Source organism: Dasypus novemcinctus, chromosome 17 (assembly GCF_030445035.2).
Source record: "Dasypus novemcinctus isolate mDasNov1 chromosome 17, mDasNov1.1.hap2, whole genome shotgun sequence".
Classification (NCBI taxonomy): Eukaryota; Metazoa; Chordata; class Mammalia; order Cingulata; family Dasypodidae; genus Dasypus; species Dasypus novemcinctus.
This window is the reverse complement of record NC_080689.1, coordinates 98,334,406-98,352,737: the sequence shown is the minus strand read 5'-3', so window position 1 is coordinate 98,352,737 and position 18,332 is coordinate 98,334,406.

Here is an 18,332-nt window from a genome sequence, read left to right as displayed (position 1 = left end):
ACCCAGTATCACAGATTCAAGGCCACCCTGATTCATTCACACCACACCCAAATAGAATCTTAGAAGCTCCTATTCTCAAATGAGTTTATACTTTAACTGATAATACAACTTCAAAGGGTCCTGTTACAAATAGGTCCACACAGGAACATGGATTAAGAATGAGAACATGTCTTCTTGGGGATATATAATTCAACCACCCAAAACATGCCTTACCAAAAACATCTTAAAGCTAATGCTTGATATTTCAAAGAAATTACTCCAGACAAGGGCTCAAATTCACAGGGAGAAATGAAGAACATCAGAAATTATAGTTACTTGAGTTAATAGAAAAGGCTATAGAGATATACTTTTTCTCATTTCTTGCCTTAACTTCTATAAAAGATGTAAGATTATCTAAATCAATAATTATAATTTTATATAGTTCATTAATAACATACATAGATATATTGAGAATGGCATACAAAAAAGGGGAAGACATGGAGGTACATTGGAGAAAATTTTCTGCATTTTTCTGAAATTACATTAGCATTGATCTGAAGTAGACTGTGATGAATTGATACATATATTCTTATCTTTCAATTAAAATTCTTAAGGAATAACTAAAGAAGTTAAAATTAATTTATGTAGTGCTATACAAATGCTAACACAACAAAAGCAGTCAAAAGGAACAGAAAAACAAAAAAGAGAGAGACAGAAAACAAATCCCAATGTGGGAAATATACATCTGAACATGACAATAACTATATTAAATATGAATAGTCTAAACACTCTGAAGTCAGAGATTGTCATGCTGGATGAAATTGCAAGACCCAATTATGTACTGTCTATAAGAGACACACATTACATTTGAAGACACAAATTCAGTACCATAATAGAAAAAGATATACCATTAAATAGTATCCATTAAAGGTCTAGAGTAGTTATATTATTATCAGGCAAAATACACTTTACAGCAAGAAATATCACTAAAGATACAAGGAAATATTGCATAATAATGAAAGGGTCAATACATGAGAAATATATGACCATTGTAATTACATGCATAATTAACAAATATGCCTTCATGTATTAATACATAAAGGAAAAGGACTGGCACCTAGCACAGAGATAATGAAGTAAAGAGGAGGAGGCAAGGTTACTGTCAATTCCTCCCACTGTATGCTGCCAACAAACAGCATTTATCATGATTGTTTTAATCATCTGTTAGTTTGGCTCATATAGAGCAGGATCTTCCTCTAAATGCTCAGCCTATAGCTCTCTTTAGCATGTACATTTGATGTGCAATGAGTGTTACTGAATGAATGAATTAGTAAGCAATGAATAAATGAATGCAACCTCTGCCGTAGATGGGGAAGCAAGGGACCATAATTTGTTATAGGAACTATAATAAAATTTTTGTAGTCCAAATGGAATTCCTAGACTTGTTAATAGAAATTCATTGAAAAACAGGAATGTGGTACTCAACCTTTAGCATCTCTATTCCTTGCTTGGATATTCTCATTGCTCATTGCTGTGTTTAAATCCATTTCTTCACTTTTGCGAACTTATTTTACCTGAATTTTATTAAGATCTTGAGAACTGCCCCTTAGAACCCTCTTTGTAATACTCTGACCTCTAGTGTAAGATAGCTCTGAGGTGGTGGGGGATGAGCCTGGAGAGGTGGATCGTGCTAGGCCATGGTGGGGAATTTACACTTTATTGTGCAGACTACATAACCCACTGAAAGATTTTAGATCTGGGAGTAACTGTCTAAGAGTCATTTTATAAATATCCTAGCAGCTGCATAGAGGATGAATTGGAGTAAGACCAGGCCAGAGGAGGTAGAGGGAAGTTTTTGACAATGATCCTAAGACTTGAAAACAGGAATGGGTGGAGGAATGAATTTAAGGAAACATTTAAGAATTAGGGTTGACATATTTTCATGATTAAATTACAACAGAGAGTGGGAGTAGTTAAGGAAACCTGCCTTCTTCTGGCTTAGAGAATTGTTGGTGACATTCATCCAGACAGAGAAGATCTTTAGTTTGAGTGCCCATGAGAGTCCACTTGGGAATTCAGATGGGAGCTCAGGAGAGTGTTCTGGGCTGGACTTGAAGGACTGGGCTCCCTGGCATGTGGACTGAGTTGAAGCCATGGGCTTTGGTGTGATCACTCAAAGTGGGAGGGAAGTGGGCAGGAGCTTGAACCTTGGGGAACATCAAATTGTAAGGAATATTCAGAGAACAGGGTATTGGCCTAATGACATCTGAACAGCCTCTGCTTATAAAGACCCAGCCATATTGGAGTAACCCACCCCCATTCAGTTTGGCCACACCTTAACCAAAAACATCTTCAATTCTCTACTTACAGATATGTTCACATGCACTGGATTCAGATTTCAGACATGAGCATGCTTTTTGTGGGGACATGGATTGATCTTTGCATGTGTTTACACATGAAATAATATGTATGTATAAATATAAATACATATATATATACACGAATACACACATATATAGACAGACATTCCACAAATATATGTAGTCACACTCAGATACATACAGACACTTACAGCAGACTTACCCTAAAGGAGATGTTAAAGGAAGTTTAGGCTTTCAGTTTGAAAGGATAGAAACAGAGGGAAGAAGACTTGGCCCAATGGATAGGGCATCCGCCTACCACATGGGAGGTCCATGGTTCAAACCCCCGGCCTCCTTGACCCATGTGGAGCTGGCCCATGCACAGTGCGGATGCACACAAGGAGTGCCCTACCATGCAGAGGTGTCTCCTGCATAGAGGAGCCCCACACACAAGGAGTGTGACCTGTAAGGAGAGCCACCCAGTGTGAAAGAAAGTGTAGCCTGCCCAGGAATGGCACCGCACACACGGAGAGCTGACACAGCAAGATGATGCAACAGGTGCCACTGATAAGGATAGAAGAGGTCACAGAAGAATATACAGTGAATAGATACTGTGGGGGGGGGGGGGAAGGGGAGAGAAATAAATAAAATAAATCTTTAAAAAAAAGAATAGAAACAGAAACTTGTGACAATTACTCAACCCTACTATCTTGGCACAGAAACACCATAGACAATATATATTAAATGAGTGTGACTGTGTTCTAATGAGACTTTATCTATGGACACAGACATTTGAATATCATGTAATTTTCTGATATTCATGAAATATTGTTCTTTTTTCCCAGCCATTTAAAAATGCAAAAACATTCTTAGCTCAAAGACTGCAAAAAGAGGTGGGAAATTTCATCTCCCACACACTCCAAGATCTAAATACATCAGATAAATGACAGAAATTATTAGACTGGATACAAAGCAAAATGCAACCATATCCTTTTTATAAGAAATCCAATTAACTATTAAAAAATAGCTAAGTTTAAAAATTGAAAGGATAAAGATAAAACACCAAAGATAAAAACAAATAATTGAAAGGGTATTTAAAAAAAATACCATATAAATGCTAACCGAAGAATGATGGAGTAGCTCTATTTTTTTTTTCAGACAGAAATTCTATTTGATATTTTCAGTGTGGTGAAAGCAAGTAAATACATGAATGAATGTAAGGAAAATATTTTCCTCCATGTTCATAGGTGACAATAGTATTTTCACAGAAACAAATTAAAAGGTATAGACAATAAGAATTAGTATTTAACTAATACCCCTAAATACAATATTTATAAGCAAACAGAATACTACTCATGTTTCTTTTCTTTGATGAAGGAAATAGATAATGGGAGGAATGTTTCAATACTTACAAAAATTTCAAACATAAAATAACCTAGGAATCAAGGCCAAACACACGGTTAAATAACTCCTCTTAAAACTACTGTGTATTACTAAGAAATATCACAGAGGGTCAAATTAAATGGATGGACATACCATATTTATAGATTGGAAAAATATTTCAAAATATCACTACTAGCTCTATTACCAGCACACAAAGTAGACTTCAGAACAGGAAATATTATCAGGGATAGAGAGGGACAGCATGTAATGGTAAAGCAGTCAGTTCTGCAAGGTGACATAATCCTAAATGTGAATGCCCCTAACAACAGAAATTCAAAATAAAAGATGAAAGGAGAAAAAAACACATCTATACTTATATTTGAAGTCTTCAACACTTTTCTCTCAGTAATTGATAAAAGAAATAAGTATAAAATCAAGATGGGTATAGAGGACCTGAAAAATAGTACCATCAACTTGATCCAATTTACACATATAGAACACTAAACCACACCAGAGCAGAATATATATTCTTCTCAAGTGCACATGGAATATACAACAAGTCAGATCATATTTAGGACAATAAAACACACTGTTTCAAACATAAAATAATATAACACAAAGTATCTTCTGTGATCATAGTGGAATTGAACTAGAAATCAATGACAAAAATAACTGGAAAAACCCCAAGTATTTGGACATTTACCAGTGTTCTTATCAACCCATGGGTCAAAGAAAAAATTACAAGGGAAATTAAGAAATATTTTAACTGAATGAAAATGAAAATACAATGTATAAAACTGGGTGAGGTGCAATAAAGCAGTGCTTAAGAGAAAATTTTAGCATTAATATTTGTTTTAAAAGGAGATTTCAAATCAGTAAGCTAAAACTCCATTGAAAGACTCTAGAGAATGAAGCGCTGGGTCTGCCAAGTATAGTATTTAACTAAGACCAGAAACCCTTTCTAATGCGAGGAAAGTTTCTCCTCAGTGAAACTCACTCAACAGGACAGGTGCTTCATGCTGAGTTGTCCTTTGGGGAAGGGCAGGTTGAGAGACATTTGTTTTTCCATTTTTTTATATATGATGCATCATTATGTTGAGTGACATAAGCCAGGCACAGAAGGACAAATATCGTATGGTCTCACTAATACGAACTACTCACGTAGTTGTACTCACATAGGTAAACCCTAGTTTACTAGGAGATAAAATGTGGGTTGAGAATGGGAGATGATGCTCAATGTATGTTGAATTTTTAAAATTGTAAAAGTGTGGAAATGAAGAGCTGATGGTAACACATTACAGTGCATATAACTAACACTGCTGACTTAGAAATGAGATTGTGGCTGAAAGGGGCCGAATGAGGATGTAAATGCCAATTGCAAGGAAACTAGAGAATAATCTAGCAAACATATAGCCATTTCAGTGTTGAATGAGAAGGTGATTAATAGTATAAACATAACAAAGTTCTTTTACAAAGGATTAAGAATATGGTGATATATGGGAAAATTACAACAAATGTTAGTTAAAGATGATCGTTAACAGTAATATTGTAATGTTTTTGCAGCAATAGGGGAATATATAGGGAATATAAGGGATTTTTCCTTCTGGAGTAATGAAGTGTTCTAAAATTGACCAAAGTGGTGACAGAATAACTGTGTGATGAAAGTGAGAGCCACTGAGCATACACTTTGAATGGACTGTCCAAATCATGAGACTGTATAACACAGGGAACCTGGTGGCAGAAGGACTGTGGATAAGATCAAATATTAAAACATTCTCTCATGAACTATAACACATATATAATACTAACATAGTGTGTTCATAAACAAAAGGGTTGGGGGAGAATACACCAAATATAAGACATGGGCTATTGTCAGTTCATAGTTTGTAAAATGTTTCACAACAAGGCAAGGTGTTGGTGGTAGGGTGATGTATGGGAGCATGCTTGTTAAATAAGTTCACAAATTTTATTATGTACTTACAGTTTAGGTGGGTGCCTGTATGATATAGCTCATTAAAATTTTAGAAAAAATATGTAGAGCACAAAACATACATTAGGTGCTCATTAATTGGCAACTATTATAACTGTTGCTACTATGGTTGATAAATGCCATACATATTAGCTCATAATTTGCATTTTACAGTGCCCTAACACAGACAAATAATTATGACTTGCCCTTACTGTGGTCTTACTTTCTGCCAAGCATGAGGCTAATTCTTCATAAAAAAAGTGATGTGCACCTTTTTATTACAAATTACTAAACCCTAATTACTCTAGAATGTGATGGCATCCTCTGGCTTATAACACGTTCATGGCTACCCATTATACTTAGAATCAGATTAAGTGCTCATTTTAGTTTATGTGGTGAGCAGCCTGTAAATGGCTTCTAAGGATCTCTGCCTCCTAGTTTACACAACTTTGTCTGGAATTAGGGACTCTTCTAATGAAATAATATGGACAAAAAGATGATGTGTCACTTCCAAGATCCATTAAGAAGCCATCTGTGATGACTGTCCTGCTAGTTCTCTTTTGTTCTTTCTCTATGGATGTATGTGTCTATATCTATCAATCTTTCTGCCTCTATCTTTCTCTTACTCTCCCTCCCTCTCTCTATCCCTCATCTGGAAAACAAGCCGCAGTGTTATGGGCTGCCCTGTGCAGAGGTCCACATAGAATAAAACAGAGGCAGTGCCTGAAAACAGAAAGGGACACAGGCCCTCAGTAGAAACTGAATCCTGCCAATAACATGAGTGACCTTGGAGGTGGATCCTTCCCCAGGGGAGCCTCAGCCTTGGGAAGGGTGACAGGGGGTGCCAGGGGCCTCCAGATTAGGAGAACTGGGCCAGACTTGACCCTGGATTTGGCAGCAAGTAGATTGTTGGGGATTGCCAAGAACAAAAGTGGGGGTAGAGGTCATAGTGGGGTCCCAGACAGAGGTCATAGACACAGGGAGCTGTGCATTGGAAGGCAGGAGGCAGGGCAGGCCGCTGGGAAGGGGCTGTTGTCAGTTAAACTGCTGCAGGCTGATGGGGCTTTGTGTGCCCTAAAACTCTAAAGAGGAGGCAAGGGACAGTGTAATCACCTGTGCCTCCTAATGCAGGGAAGCAGGGAGAAGAGGAAGCCAGGGAGCTTGGAAGCATGAGAAGGACCCCAGGTGCCGCTGCTGCCCTGAAGAGGGAGGAAGATGTGGAAAGCTTGAGGAGCAGAATTTGCCAACCTCCTGAATGGACTTAGAAGTGGATGTTCCCTAGAACCTCCAGGAAAAGCAGCCCTGTGCACCCTGGATTTCTGCCTGGTAAGATCCTGAGCACAGGACCCAGCTGAGCTCACCCAGACTTCTGACCCACAGAAGGTGCTGGGTAATAAATAGGTGCTATTTAAACCATTACATTTGTGGTAACCTGCTGTGTGGCAAAAAGCCAAAACCAAACCAAAACAAAGAACCACACAAGACACAATCTGATGCAGGCTACTTGATGGACTTTACCTGAGTGAAACTTAAAAAAAATAAACAGGAAATATCTTCATATGTGTGATCTTACTCTTTTTCCTTTTCTTTATTAAAGAAGTGTTTGGTTTACAGAGCAGTCTAGCATAAAATACAGGATTCCCATCTACCGTGCTAGTATTGACACCTTGCCTTGGTTCAGAATATTTCTTACAATTGATGATGGCACATTTTCTAAGTGTACTATTGGATACAGGCAATGGCTTGACTTAGGGTTCATGCCTGTGTAGTGCAGTGTCATGGGTCTTTCGAAAGAGTTTATTCTACTGCCATCTATGCAACCTAACATTTCCTTTTCTAACCTCATTCAGATAATATTTCAGTGCTGTTAATTACATTCACAGCATTGTGCTCCTCTCACCACCATCTATTACCAAAACTTTACAATCACCCAAAACAGAGGCTCTGTAGAGTTTAACCCTGGACTTCCTATTCCCCAACCCCACCCTGTCCCCTGGTAACTTTATTCTAGATTCTGACTCTGAGTCTGCTTATTCTATTTATTTCATATCAGTGAGATCATACAATATAGGTACCTTTGTGTTGTTGTTTGATTCCATTGTTTACATTCATTTATTTATTTTTAACTGTTAATCAAATATTTTATTATTTTATTTTTAATTATCTCCTTAAAAAGTTAATAGATCATGCAAAATGTTACATTAAAAAACATAAGAGGTTCGCATATACCCCACTTCCCACCCCCCCAACATAGGTACTTTTGTGTCTGCCAATTTCATTCAACATAATGTTTTCAAGGCTCATTCCTTTTTATGGGCTTCTTTACATTGCCAATTACAAAGGAGCATGAGAAAACTTTGTTGAATGATGGATATATTCAATGTCTTAATGCGGCAGTGAATTCATGGATATAGTAGTTTAAAAATTATGTCTACCAATTATGTTATGCTCCTGCCTTCAAGAGGTGGAGCTTAATTCCTCCCCTGTTGAGCACAGGCTGCCCTAGTGGCTCACTTCTAATGAATAGAATGTGGCAGAAGTGACGGTGCATCCTTCCAGTGCTAAGTGATAAAAGGCATTGCAGCTTCCTCACTGTGCTCTTCCAGGTCACTCACTCTGGGGGAATCCAGCTGCCATGGCATGAGGACACTCAGGCAGCTCTATGAGGAGACCCATGTAGCAAGGAACTGAGGCCTCTTCCCACAGGCAGTAAGGACCTGGAACTTTCTGCGCACAGCCCTGGCGGTGAGTGATCTTGCCTGGGGATTGTCCAGCCTCAGTCAAGCCTTCAGGTGAGGCTGCCTAACCGAGGTCTTGATTGCAGCTTCCTGAGAGACCCTGAGCCCCAGGCAGCCAGCAAGGCCACTTCTGGATTCCTGGCCCACAGAAACTTGTGAGATAATAAATCTTTATTGTTTGAAGCTGCTAACTTGGGGATGTATTTTATGTATATATTTATTTTTCTTTTATTGAAACATATAATTCACACATGGATATACATAAACATTAAGTATATAGTAAAAGTTGTGAACTTACAAAAATAAACATACATAGCATCATACAGGGGTACCATACATCATCCCACCACCAACACCTTGCATTGTTGTGAAACATTTGATACAAACTATGCAAAAGCATCATCAAAATATTACTAACTGTAGTCCATATCTTGCATTTGGTGTATTTTTCCCAAAATGCACCCTATTATTTTCACAGTATATTTTTATTACAGAGATTGTGAACTTATAAAACAATCATGCACATTTATATAATTCCCATTCTAACACACCTTCACCAACACACCACACTGTAGTATAATATTTGTTACAGATTATGAGGTAATACCATCAGACTATTACCATGAACCATGGTCCATAGCATACATTTGGCACACTTTTCCCATGTCCACACCCCACCCTCCCATTATCAACACAGTACACCTTTGGCATTGATGCAAGAATATTATAATATTGCTGTTAACCACCGTCCATAGGTCATGCCAGTTGTATTTTTCCCATGCTTCTCCACATTCCCTCTGCCCTGCACTATTGATGTTCATCCGCTCTAGTTCACAGAAGCACACTCTTCAATCTGAACCATCAGCTACAATGTTCATCCAACTGAGTTCACCGTGTTCATTCCTAGATCATTCTCTTGCTTTCTTTCAATTGACATTTACATCCTAGACTATCCTTTTCAGCCACAATCTCATTTATAAACCAGCTGCTACTCACTCTAATGTGTTACCATCAACTCTATCCATTTCTACACTTTTACATTTTTGCTAATTAAAACTTCTCTATATGTTAGGCATCAGTAGTCCTTCTCAGCTCTCTTATCTTCTAATGACCTATCCCCTAGGATTTAAATCCATGAGTTTATTCTTGGTATTTAGTTCATGTTAATCAGACTATACAATAGTTATCCTTTTGTTCTGACTTGCTTCACTTAGCATAATGTCTTCGAGATTCATCTATGTTATCATATGTGTCCCAATTTCATTTCTCCTTACTGAAGTATAGTATTCCATCATATGTATATATAATATCACATTTTGCTTATCCATTCATTGCTTGATGGATAATTGGGTTGTTTCCATCTTTTGAAATTGTGAATAATGCCACTATGAACATCTCTGTGCTAAAGTCTGCTCATGTCAGTTTTTAATTCTTCTGTCCTAGTAGAGGAATTGCTCGATCATATGGCAGTTCTCTAGTTAGCTTTCTGAGGAACTACTAAACTGTCTTCCACAGAGGCTGCACCATTTTACAATCCCATCAACAGTGAAGGAGTGTTCCTTATTCTCCACATCCTCTCCAGCACTTATTGTTTTCTGTTTTTTAGTAATGGCAATTGTATGTGATGTGAGATGATATCTCATTGTCACTTTGATTTGCATTTCCCTAGTAGCTAGTGGTATGGAGCTTTTTTCATGTGTTTTTTGTCCAATTGTATTTCCTTTTGTAGAAATGTCTATTTAAATCTTTTGCCCATTTTTAAATTGGATTGCTTCCTCTTTTAATAAGTTGTATGATCTCTTTATATAAAATGAAAATCAAACAATTATCAGATATATGGTTTCAAATATTTTCTCCCATTGAGTGGGCTTTCTTTTCACCTTCTTGACAAAGTCCTTTGAATTAATAAAGTGTTTTAAGTTTGAGATGGTCATATTCATATTTTCTTTCATTGCTCATGTTTGCAGTGTAAGTTTTAAGAATGCACCACCTACCACCAGGTCTTGAAGATGTTTCTCAACATTGTCTTCTAGGAGCTTTATGGTTTTTCCTTTTATATTTAGGTCTTTGATCCATTTTTAGCTTGTTTTTAAATAAGATGTGAGATAGGGGTCCTCCTTGATTCTTTTGGATATGGATATCCAGCTCTCCGAACACCATCTGTTGAAGAGACTGCTCTGTCCCAGTTTGATGGCATTGGCAGCCTTGTCAAAAACTAATTGACCATAGATGTGAGGGTCTATTTCTGAATGCTCAATTTCATTCTACTGGTCAATCCATCTGTCTTTATGCCAGTACCATGTTGTCTTTACCACTGTTGCTTTGTAATATGCTTTAGAGTCAGGAAGTGAGAGTCCCCAGCTTTGCTCTTCTTTTTTATTATTATTATTATTTTTTAAAATATTACATTAAAAAATATGAGGTCCCATTAAACCCCACCACCCCCACCCCCCACTCCCCCCACAGCAACACTCTCTCCCATCATCATGACACATCCATTGCACCTGGTAAGTACACCTCTGAGCATCACTGCACCCCATAGTCAATGGTCCACATCATAGCCCACACTCTCCCATGTTCCATCCAGTGGGCCCTGGGGGGATCTACAATGTCCCATAATTGACCGTGAAGCACCATCCAGGACAACTCCACGTCCCGAAAATGCCTCCCCATCTCATCTCTTCCTCCCATTCCCCGCACCCAGCAGCCACCATGGCCACCCGTCCCATAACCATGCCACATTTTCTCTGTGGACATTGGATTGGTTGTGTCCATTGCACATCTATGTCAAGTGGGGGCTTAGATTCCACATGGATACTGGATGCACTCCTCCTGCTGTCAGTTGTAGACACTCTAGGCTCCATGGTGTGGTGGTTGACCTTCTTCAACTCCATGTTAGGTGAGTGGGGTAAGTCCAATAAATCAGAGTGTAGGAGCTGAAGTCTGTTGAGGCTCTAGGCCTGGGTATCATATTGTCAGTCCAGAGATTCAAATCCCCTAAATATATCTTAAACCCCAGCACCAACTACAATTCCAGTAAAGTAGTATGCAAGTCTTGTGAAAAGAGATCCCCTCTGAGTCCAGTTCCATCACGCAGAAACACCAGCTCCAAAGAAGGGCCATCTGCCATGGCAGTGAACCCCATCTGCCATGACCATAGAACCCATGGGTCTCTTTATCCCTCAAAAGAACCAATACCTGGGGTTGTATCTACTTTATCTGTCTCTTAGACTCTGCTCAGTTGTGCATAAGGGCATTCCTTCTGACAACCTCCAGACTCTTTTTTAGAGACTCGTAGCCTTATAAACTCATTTCTCCTTTCCATTTCCCCATTACATTAGGTCAAGCAGCATTTTGAAGTCATGTTATTATATGTAGACAGGGATATTCTGCTGATCCGCATTGAACATTTAATTCAAGGTCATTTTCTAGTTGCATCTTCAGCTGGTATGTGGTAGTGATCCCTCGGTGCCAGGGAGGCTCATCCCCGGGTGTCATGTCCCACGCTGGGGGGAATGCACTGCATCTACATGCTGAGTTTGGCTGTGAGAGTGGCCACATTTGAGTAACATGAAGGCTGTCAGGAGGAAACTCCCAGGCACAATGCTACTCTAGGCCTTGTTCTTATTGCAGGTGTATAGGCTCACAAGCATAGCCATTAGTATCAGGAGCCCACTGTTGGACCCTCATTCCTTCCTGGTTCTTACCGTTGCACCTGGGGGACTGCTGCTGCTCCCCCAGGGACCATGACAGAGACCCCCCAGCCAGTAACCCAGTACCCCCCAGCTGTTGTTTTTAATTGTTTCCACTATTAGTATATCTAAACATTACCATGTACCCTGGACATATGCCCTGTATAACTCCCTGTCAACCATATATAGCCTGTCAATAATATCCCATATCAGTATTCCTCCGCCACCATTGTTGAACCACTCTGTGATCCAAAACTTCCTGTAAAGTGAATCCCAACATAATGTCAGTTTCCCTTACTAGTAAAATGGAATATACTGATGAGTTTAAAGGTTAGATCTAGAGTCCATATTGATTCGGAAAAATTTCTACATCCTATCTTTTTCTTTTCTTTTTTTTTCTAATTATTGAACTTCTCTTCACAAGAGTCTTAGATCACAGTAATTCATATATACAATATACAGTACTCCCACAGATCCACCATAAAACCTTTTCCCTTCCACAGCGATAATCTTTTAACTTATTCATATCATATTTCCTGAAACTGATGTACAGATTCCGAAACAAAACTTTCAAACAAGGTGATATCTGTGCTTACAATGTGGTCCATACTTTAGGATGTACAGTTTTCTAAATTTTTTAGTTATCCTATGTTTTGCATTATGGTTTACATTATTAGTCTGTTGTCCCCTATATGTTTTTGGTGTAATATTACATGTTTTATATTCATCCTCGTGTATTCTTGCAAAACTCCTCTCTTGCTCCCACATTTACCTTGGTTCCATCCATTCAACATCCATTTTCCCCTCCCCTTGGGGCCCACAGCGCCAGCCAATCTCCATTTCCCGAGAAGCCACATCCAGAGATACTTGCAGCAGTGTTCAGGGCCTGACTTTCTCAACTGCCCTAATGCCCTGGGAGCCACCCTTTCTCACGAGAGATACAGTTCTCTCTATTTGATGGCATTAGTCCTCCCCAGGATGTGGGTCCACCCCAACTCCCACTTCTTGGGTCTCTATCCAATGGTACAACCCACCCTGGCAAAATGAGCCTTCAGCTATTCCCCCGGAGTCCGTCCCGCATCAGACCACCCCCCTGAGCATCCTAAACAGGTAACCCTCCTAATTATATTTTGATACGATTTTCTCAACATTTTACTCTCAACAAACACCTGACACTCTCCTATGTTCGTATGTTACCCCTCCCTCCCCCCAATTTTTGGACGATATTACCCAGCCCCCCTCAAACCCACAAAGCCCCATCCAAAGGCAACCCCTTGCCCCCATTTTGTCCCTTCTTTGTGCTCATACTTACCACCAGCTCATCATAGATTCCACCCCTGCAGACATCGGCTCACATCCTTCCTCCACCCCCCGATTTCCTGTAAGCCTCTTTTCCAGTCTCTAGCTCTCTGAGGCAGGTTGCTTATTTCATATCATTGAGGTCATGTAGTATTTGTCCTTCAATGCCTGGGTTGCTTCACTCAACATAAGGTTCTCAAGATACATCCATGTTATCACGTGTGTTTGTAGTGTATGTTCTTACAGCCGAGTAGTATTCCATTGTGTGTATATACCACATTTTATTGATCCACTGGTCTGTTGATGGGCATTTGGATTGATTCCAACTTTTTGCAATAGTGAACAATGCTGCTATGAACATTGGTGTACATATATCAGTTTGTGTCCTTGTTTTCAGTTCTGTTGGGTATATACCCAGCAGTGGTATTGCTGGGTCATATGGCAAATCTATGGTTAGTTTTTTGAGAAACCGCCAAACTGTCCTCCAGAATTGTTGGATCCTTCTGCATTCTCACCAGCAGTGGATGAGTGTTCCCCTTTCTTCACATCCTCTCCAGCATTTGTATTCTTCTGTTTTTTTTCATAGCTGCCAATCTTATGGGAGTAAGATGGTCTCTCATTGTAGTTTTGATTTGCATTTCTCTGATAGCTAGAGATTTGGAGCATTTTTTCATGTGCTTTTTAGCCATTTTTATTTGTTCTTTGGAGAAGTGTCTGTTTAAATCTTTTTCCCATTTTTTAAATGGGTTGTTTACCTTTTTATTTTCAAGATATAGGAGTTCTTTATATATGCAAGTTATAAGTCTCTTATCAAATATATGGTTGCCAAATCTTTTCTCCCATTGTGTGGGTTCACTTTTTACTTTCTTGACAAACTCCTTTGAGGTGCAGAAGGCTTTAATTTTGAGGAAGTCCCATTTATCTATTTGTTCTTTTGCTACTCATGCTTTTGGTGTGATATTCATGAAGCCATTTCCTATTACAAGGTCCTATAGATGTTTCTCTACACTGCTTTCCAAGATCTTTATGGTCTTGGCTCTTATATTTAGGTCTTTGATCCATCTTGAGTTGATCTTTGTATAAGGTGTGAGATGGTAATCCTCTTTCATTCTTCTATATATGGCTATCCAGTTCTCCAGGCACCATTTGTTGAATAGGCCATTCTCTCCCAGTTGAGAGGGTTTGGTGGCTTTATCGAATATTATATGGCCATATATATGAGGTTCTATATCAGAACTTTCAATTTGATTCCATTGGTCTGTGTGTCTCTCCTTATGCCAATACCATGCTGTTTTCACTACTGTAGCTTTGTAGCATGTTTTGAAGTCAGGAAGTGTGATTCCTCCAATTTCGTTTTTCTTTATCAATATGTCTTTGGCTATTCAGGGCCTCTTTCCTTTCCAAATAAATTTCATAGTTAGTTTTTCTAGTTCCTTAAAGAAGGCTGTGTTGATTTTTATTGGGATTGCATTGAATGTGTAGATCAGTTTTGGTAGGATAGACATCTTAATAATATTCAGTCTTCCTATCCATGAACAAGGAATATTCTTCCATTTATTTAGGTCTCCTTTGATCTCCTTGAACAGTCTTGTATAGTTCTCGGTGTATAAGTTTTTTACCTCTTTAGTTAAATTTATTCCTAAGTATTTGATTTTTTAATTTACTATTGTGAATGGTATTTGTTTCTTGATTTCCTCCTGATCTTGCTCATTATTGGTGTACAGAAATGCTACTGATTTTTGCGCATTGATCTTATAACCTGCGACTTTACTGAACTCATTTATGAGTTCTAGAAGCTTTGTTGTAGATCTCTCAGGATTTTCTATGTATAAGGTCATGTCATCTGTAAATAATGAAATTTTGACTTCTTCCTTTCCAATTTGAATGCCTTTTATATCTGGTTCTTGCCTCAGTGCTTGAGCAAGTACTTCTAAGACACTGTTAAATAGGAGTGGAGACAATAGGCATCCTTGTCCTGTTCCTGAGTTTAGAGGGAAGGATTTCAGAATTTCTCCATTGTAAACAATGTTGGCTGTAGGTTTTTCATATATACTCTTTATCATGTTCAAAAAGTTTCCTTGTATTCCGATCTTTTGGAGTGTTTTTATCAAGAAAGGGTGCTGTATTTTGTCAAATGCTTTTTCTGCATCTATAGATATAATCATGTGATTTTTTTCCTTCAATCTGTTTATATGGTGCATTATGTTGATTGATTTTCTTATGTTGAACCATCCTTGCATACCTGGAATAAAGCCCACTTGGTCGTGGTGTATAATTCATTTAATGTGGTGTTGAATACGATTAGCAAGTATTTTGTTGAGTATTTTTGCGTCTAGGTTCATTAGAGAAATTGGTCTGTAATTTCCTTTCTTGTGGTGTCTTTGTTTGGCTTTGGTATTAGGGTAATGTTGGCATCATAGAAGAGTTCGGCAATGTTCCTTCTGTTTCGATTTTTTGGAATAGTTTCAGCAGGATTGGTGTTAGTTCTTTCCGGAATGTTTTTTAGAAATCACCTGTGAAGCCGTCTGGCCCTGGGCTCTTCTTAGTTGGGAGATTTTTAATGACTGATTCTATCTCTTTGCTTGTGATTGGTTTGTTAAGATCATAAATTTCTTCTTTCGTCAATATGGGCTGCTTATGTGTTTCTAGGAATTTGTCCATTTCCTCTAAATTGTCATTTTTGTTGGAATATAGTTTTTCAAAGTATCTTCTTATGATCGTCTTTATTTCTGTGGGGTCAGTGGTGATATCGCCTTTCTCATTTCTTATTTTGTGTATTTGCATCTCATTTTTTCTTTGTTAGTCTCGCTAAAGATTTATCAATTTTGTTGATCTTCTCAAAAAACCAGCTCTTGGTCTTGTTTATCTTTTCAAGTGCTTTCTTATTTTCTATTTCATTTAGTTCTGCTCTTATCTTTGTTATTTCCTTCCTTCTTCTTCGGGTTGGGTTACTTTTGTGCAGTTAGTTCTTCAATTTTTGCTCTTTCTTCTTTTTTGATATATGAATTTATGGCTATAAATTTCCCTCTCAGTAGTGCTTTTGCTGCATCTCATAAATTTTGGTATGTTGTGTTATCATTATCATTTGTTTCAAGGTAGTCATTGATTTCTTTTGAGATTTCCTCTTTGACCCACTGTTTTTCTAGGAGTGTGCTGTTTAATTTCCAAATCATGGTGTGAAGTTTGGGTCTCTGTCCCTTGCAAATTTCCAGCTTGACTCCACTGTGGTCAGATATTGTTTTGTATGATTTTGATCTTTATGAATTCATTAAGCCTTTCTTTGTGGCCTAGCATATGGTCTATCTTGGAGAATGTTCCATGTCTGCTTGAGAAAAATGTATATCCTGCTGTGTTTGGGTGTAATGATCTATATATGTCTATTAGATCCAGCTCTTCTAATATACTGTTCAAATGTTTTGTTTCTTTAGTGATTCTCTTTTGAGATCTTCTGTCCAGAGTTATAGTGGTGTATTAAAATCCCCCACCATAATTGTAGATGCATCTATTTTTTCACTTAGTTTTTCCAGCGTTTGCCTCACATATTTAGAGGCACCCTTGTGAGGAGCATAAATATTTATGATCGTTCGATCTTCTTGACAGATTGCCCCTTTCACTAAAATGTAGTATCCTTCTTTGTCTCTCACAATTGTTTCGCATTTAAAGTCTATTTTTTCTGAAATTAATATAGCTACTCCTGCCTTTTTTTGGTTATTGTTTGCTTGTATGATTGTTTTCCAGCCATTCACTTTCAATCTCCATGAGTCTCTGGGTCTAAGATGTGTCTCTTGTAGACAGCATATAGATAGGTCATATTTCCTTATCCAGTGTCCCAGTCTGAATCTTTTGATAGGTGAGTTTAATCCATTGACATTCAGTGTTATTACTTTCAGGGAATTATTTGTGTTAGCCATATTTTGATTGGATTTGTGTTTGTCATATTTTGTTTGTATTATTTTTTCCCTTCTATCTTTGTCTTTTTTGTTGCTCTTACACTCTCCTCCAACTCTGCCTGTCCTGTTTTTTCCTTTTTTCCTGCAGAACTCCCTTTAGAATTTCTTGAAGGGGAGGTTTCTTGTTGGTATACTGTTTCAGCTTCTGTTTATCTGTGAATATTTTGAACTCTCCATCATTTTTGAATGCTTGTTTAGCTGGATAGAGTATTCTTGGTTGGAATTTTTTTTCCTTTATTACCTTGACTATATCATACCACTGCCTTCTTGCCTCCATGGTTTCAGATGAGAAATCAGCACTTAATCTTATGGAGCTTCCCTTGTATGTGATGGCTTTCTTTTCTCTTGCTGCTTTTAGAATTTTCTCTTTGTCTTGAGCATTGGATAATTTGACAAGTATATGTCTTGGGGTGGGCCTGTTGGGGTTTATTACCAGTGGAGTGCGCTGTGCTTTTTGGATATGTACATCTGTCTCTTTCAGTAGATTTGGGAAGTTTTCAGCCATTATTTCCTGCAACACTCCTTCTGACCCCTTTCCCTTCTCTTCTCCTTCTGGAATGCCTATAATACGTATGTTTGAGCGTTTTGCATTATCATTCAGGTCCCTAAGTCCTATCTGGATTTTTTCTATCTTTTTATTGACCACTTCTACTATCTGTTTGATTTCCAATGCACTGTCTTCCACATCACTAATTCTCTGCTCTTCCTCTTCTAGTCTGCTGATATTTGCTGCAAGTGTATTTTTGATTTCTTGAATTGTGGTGTTCATTTCCATCATATCCGTTATTTTTTTACGTATGTCTGCAATTTCCCCTCCAAGTGTTGTCTTCATGTTGTTAACCTCTTCCTTTACTTCATCAAATTTGTTGGTGATAAATGTTCTGAGATCTTTCATTGCTTGTGCGAAGTTCTCCTCCCCTTCCTGATTTTTAGTTTGTTGATTGGATTCAGCCATGTTTTCC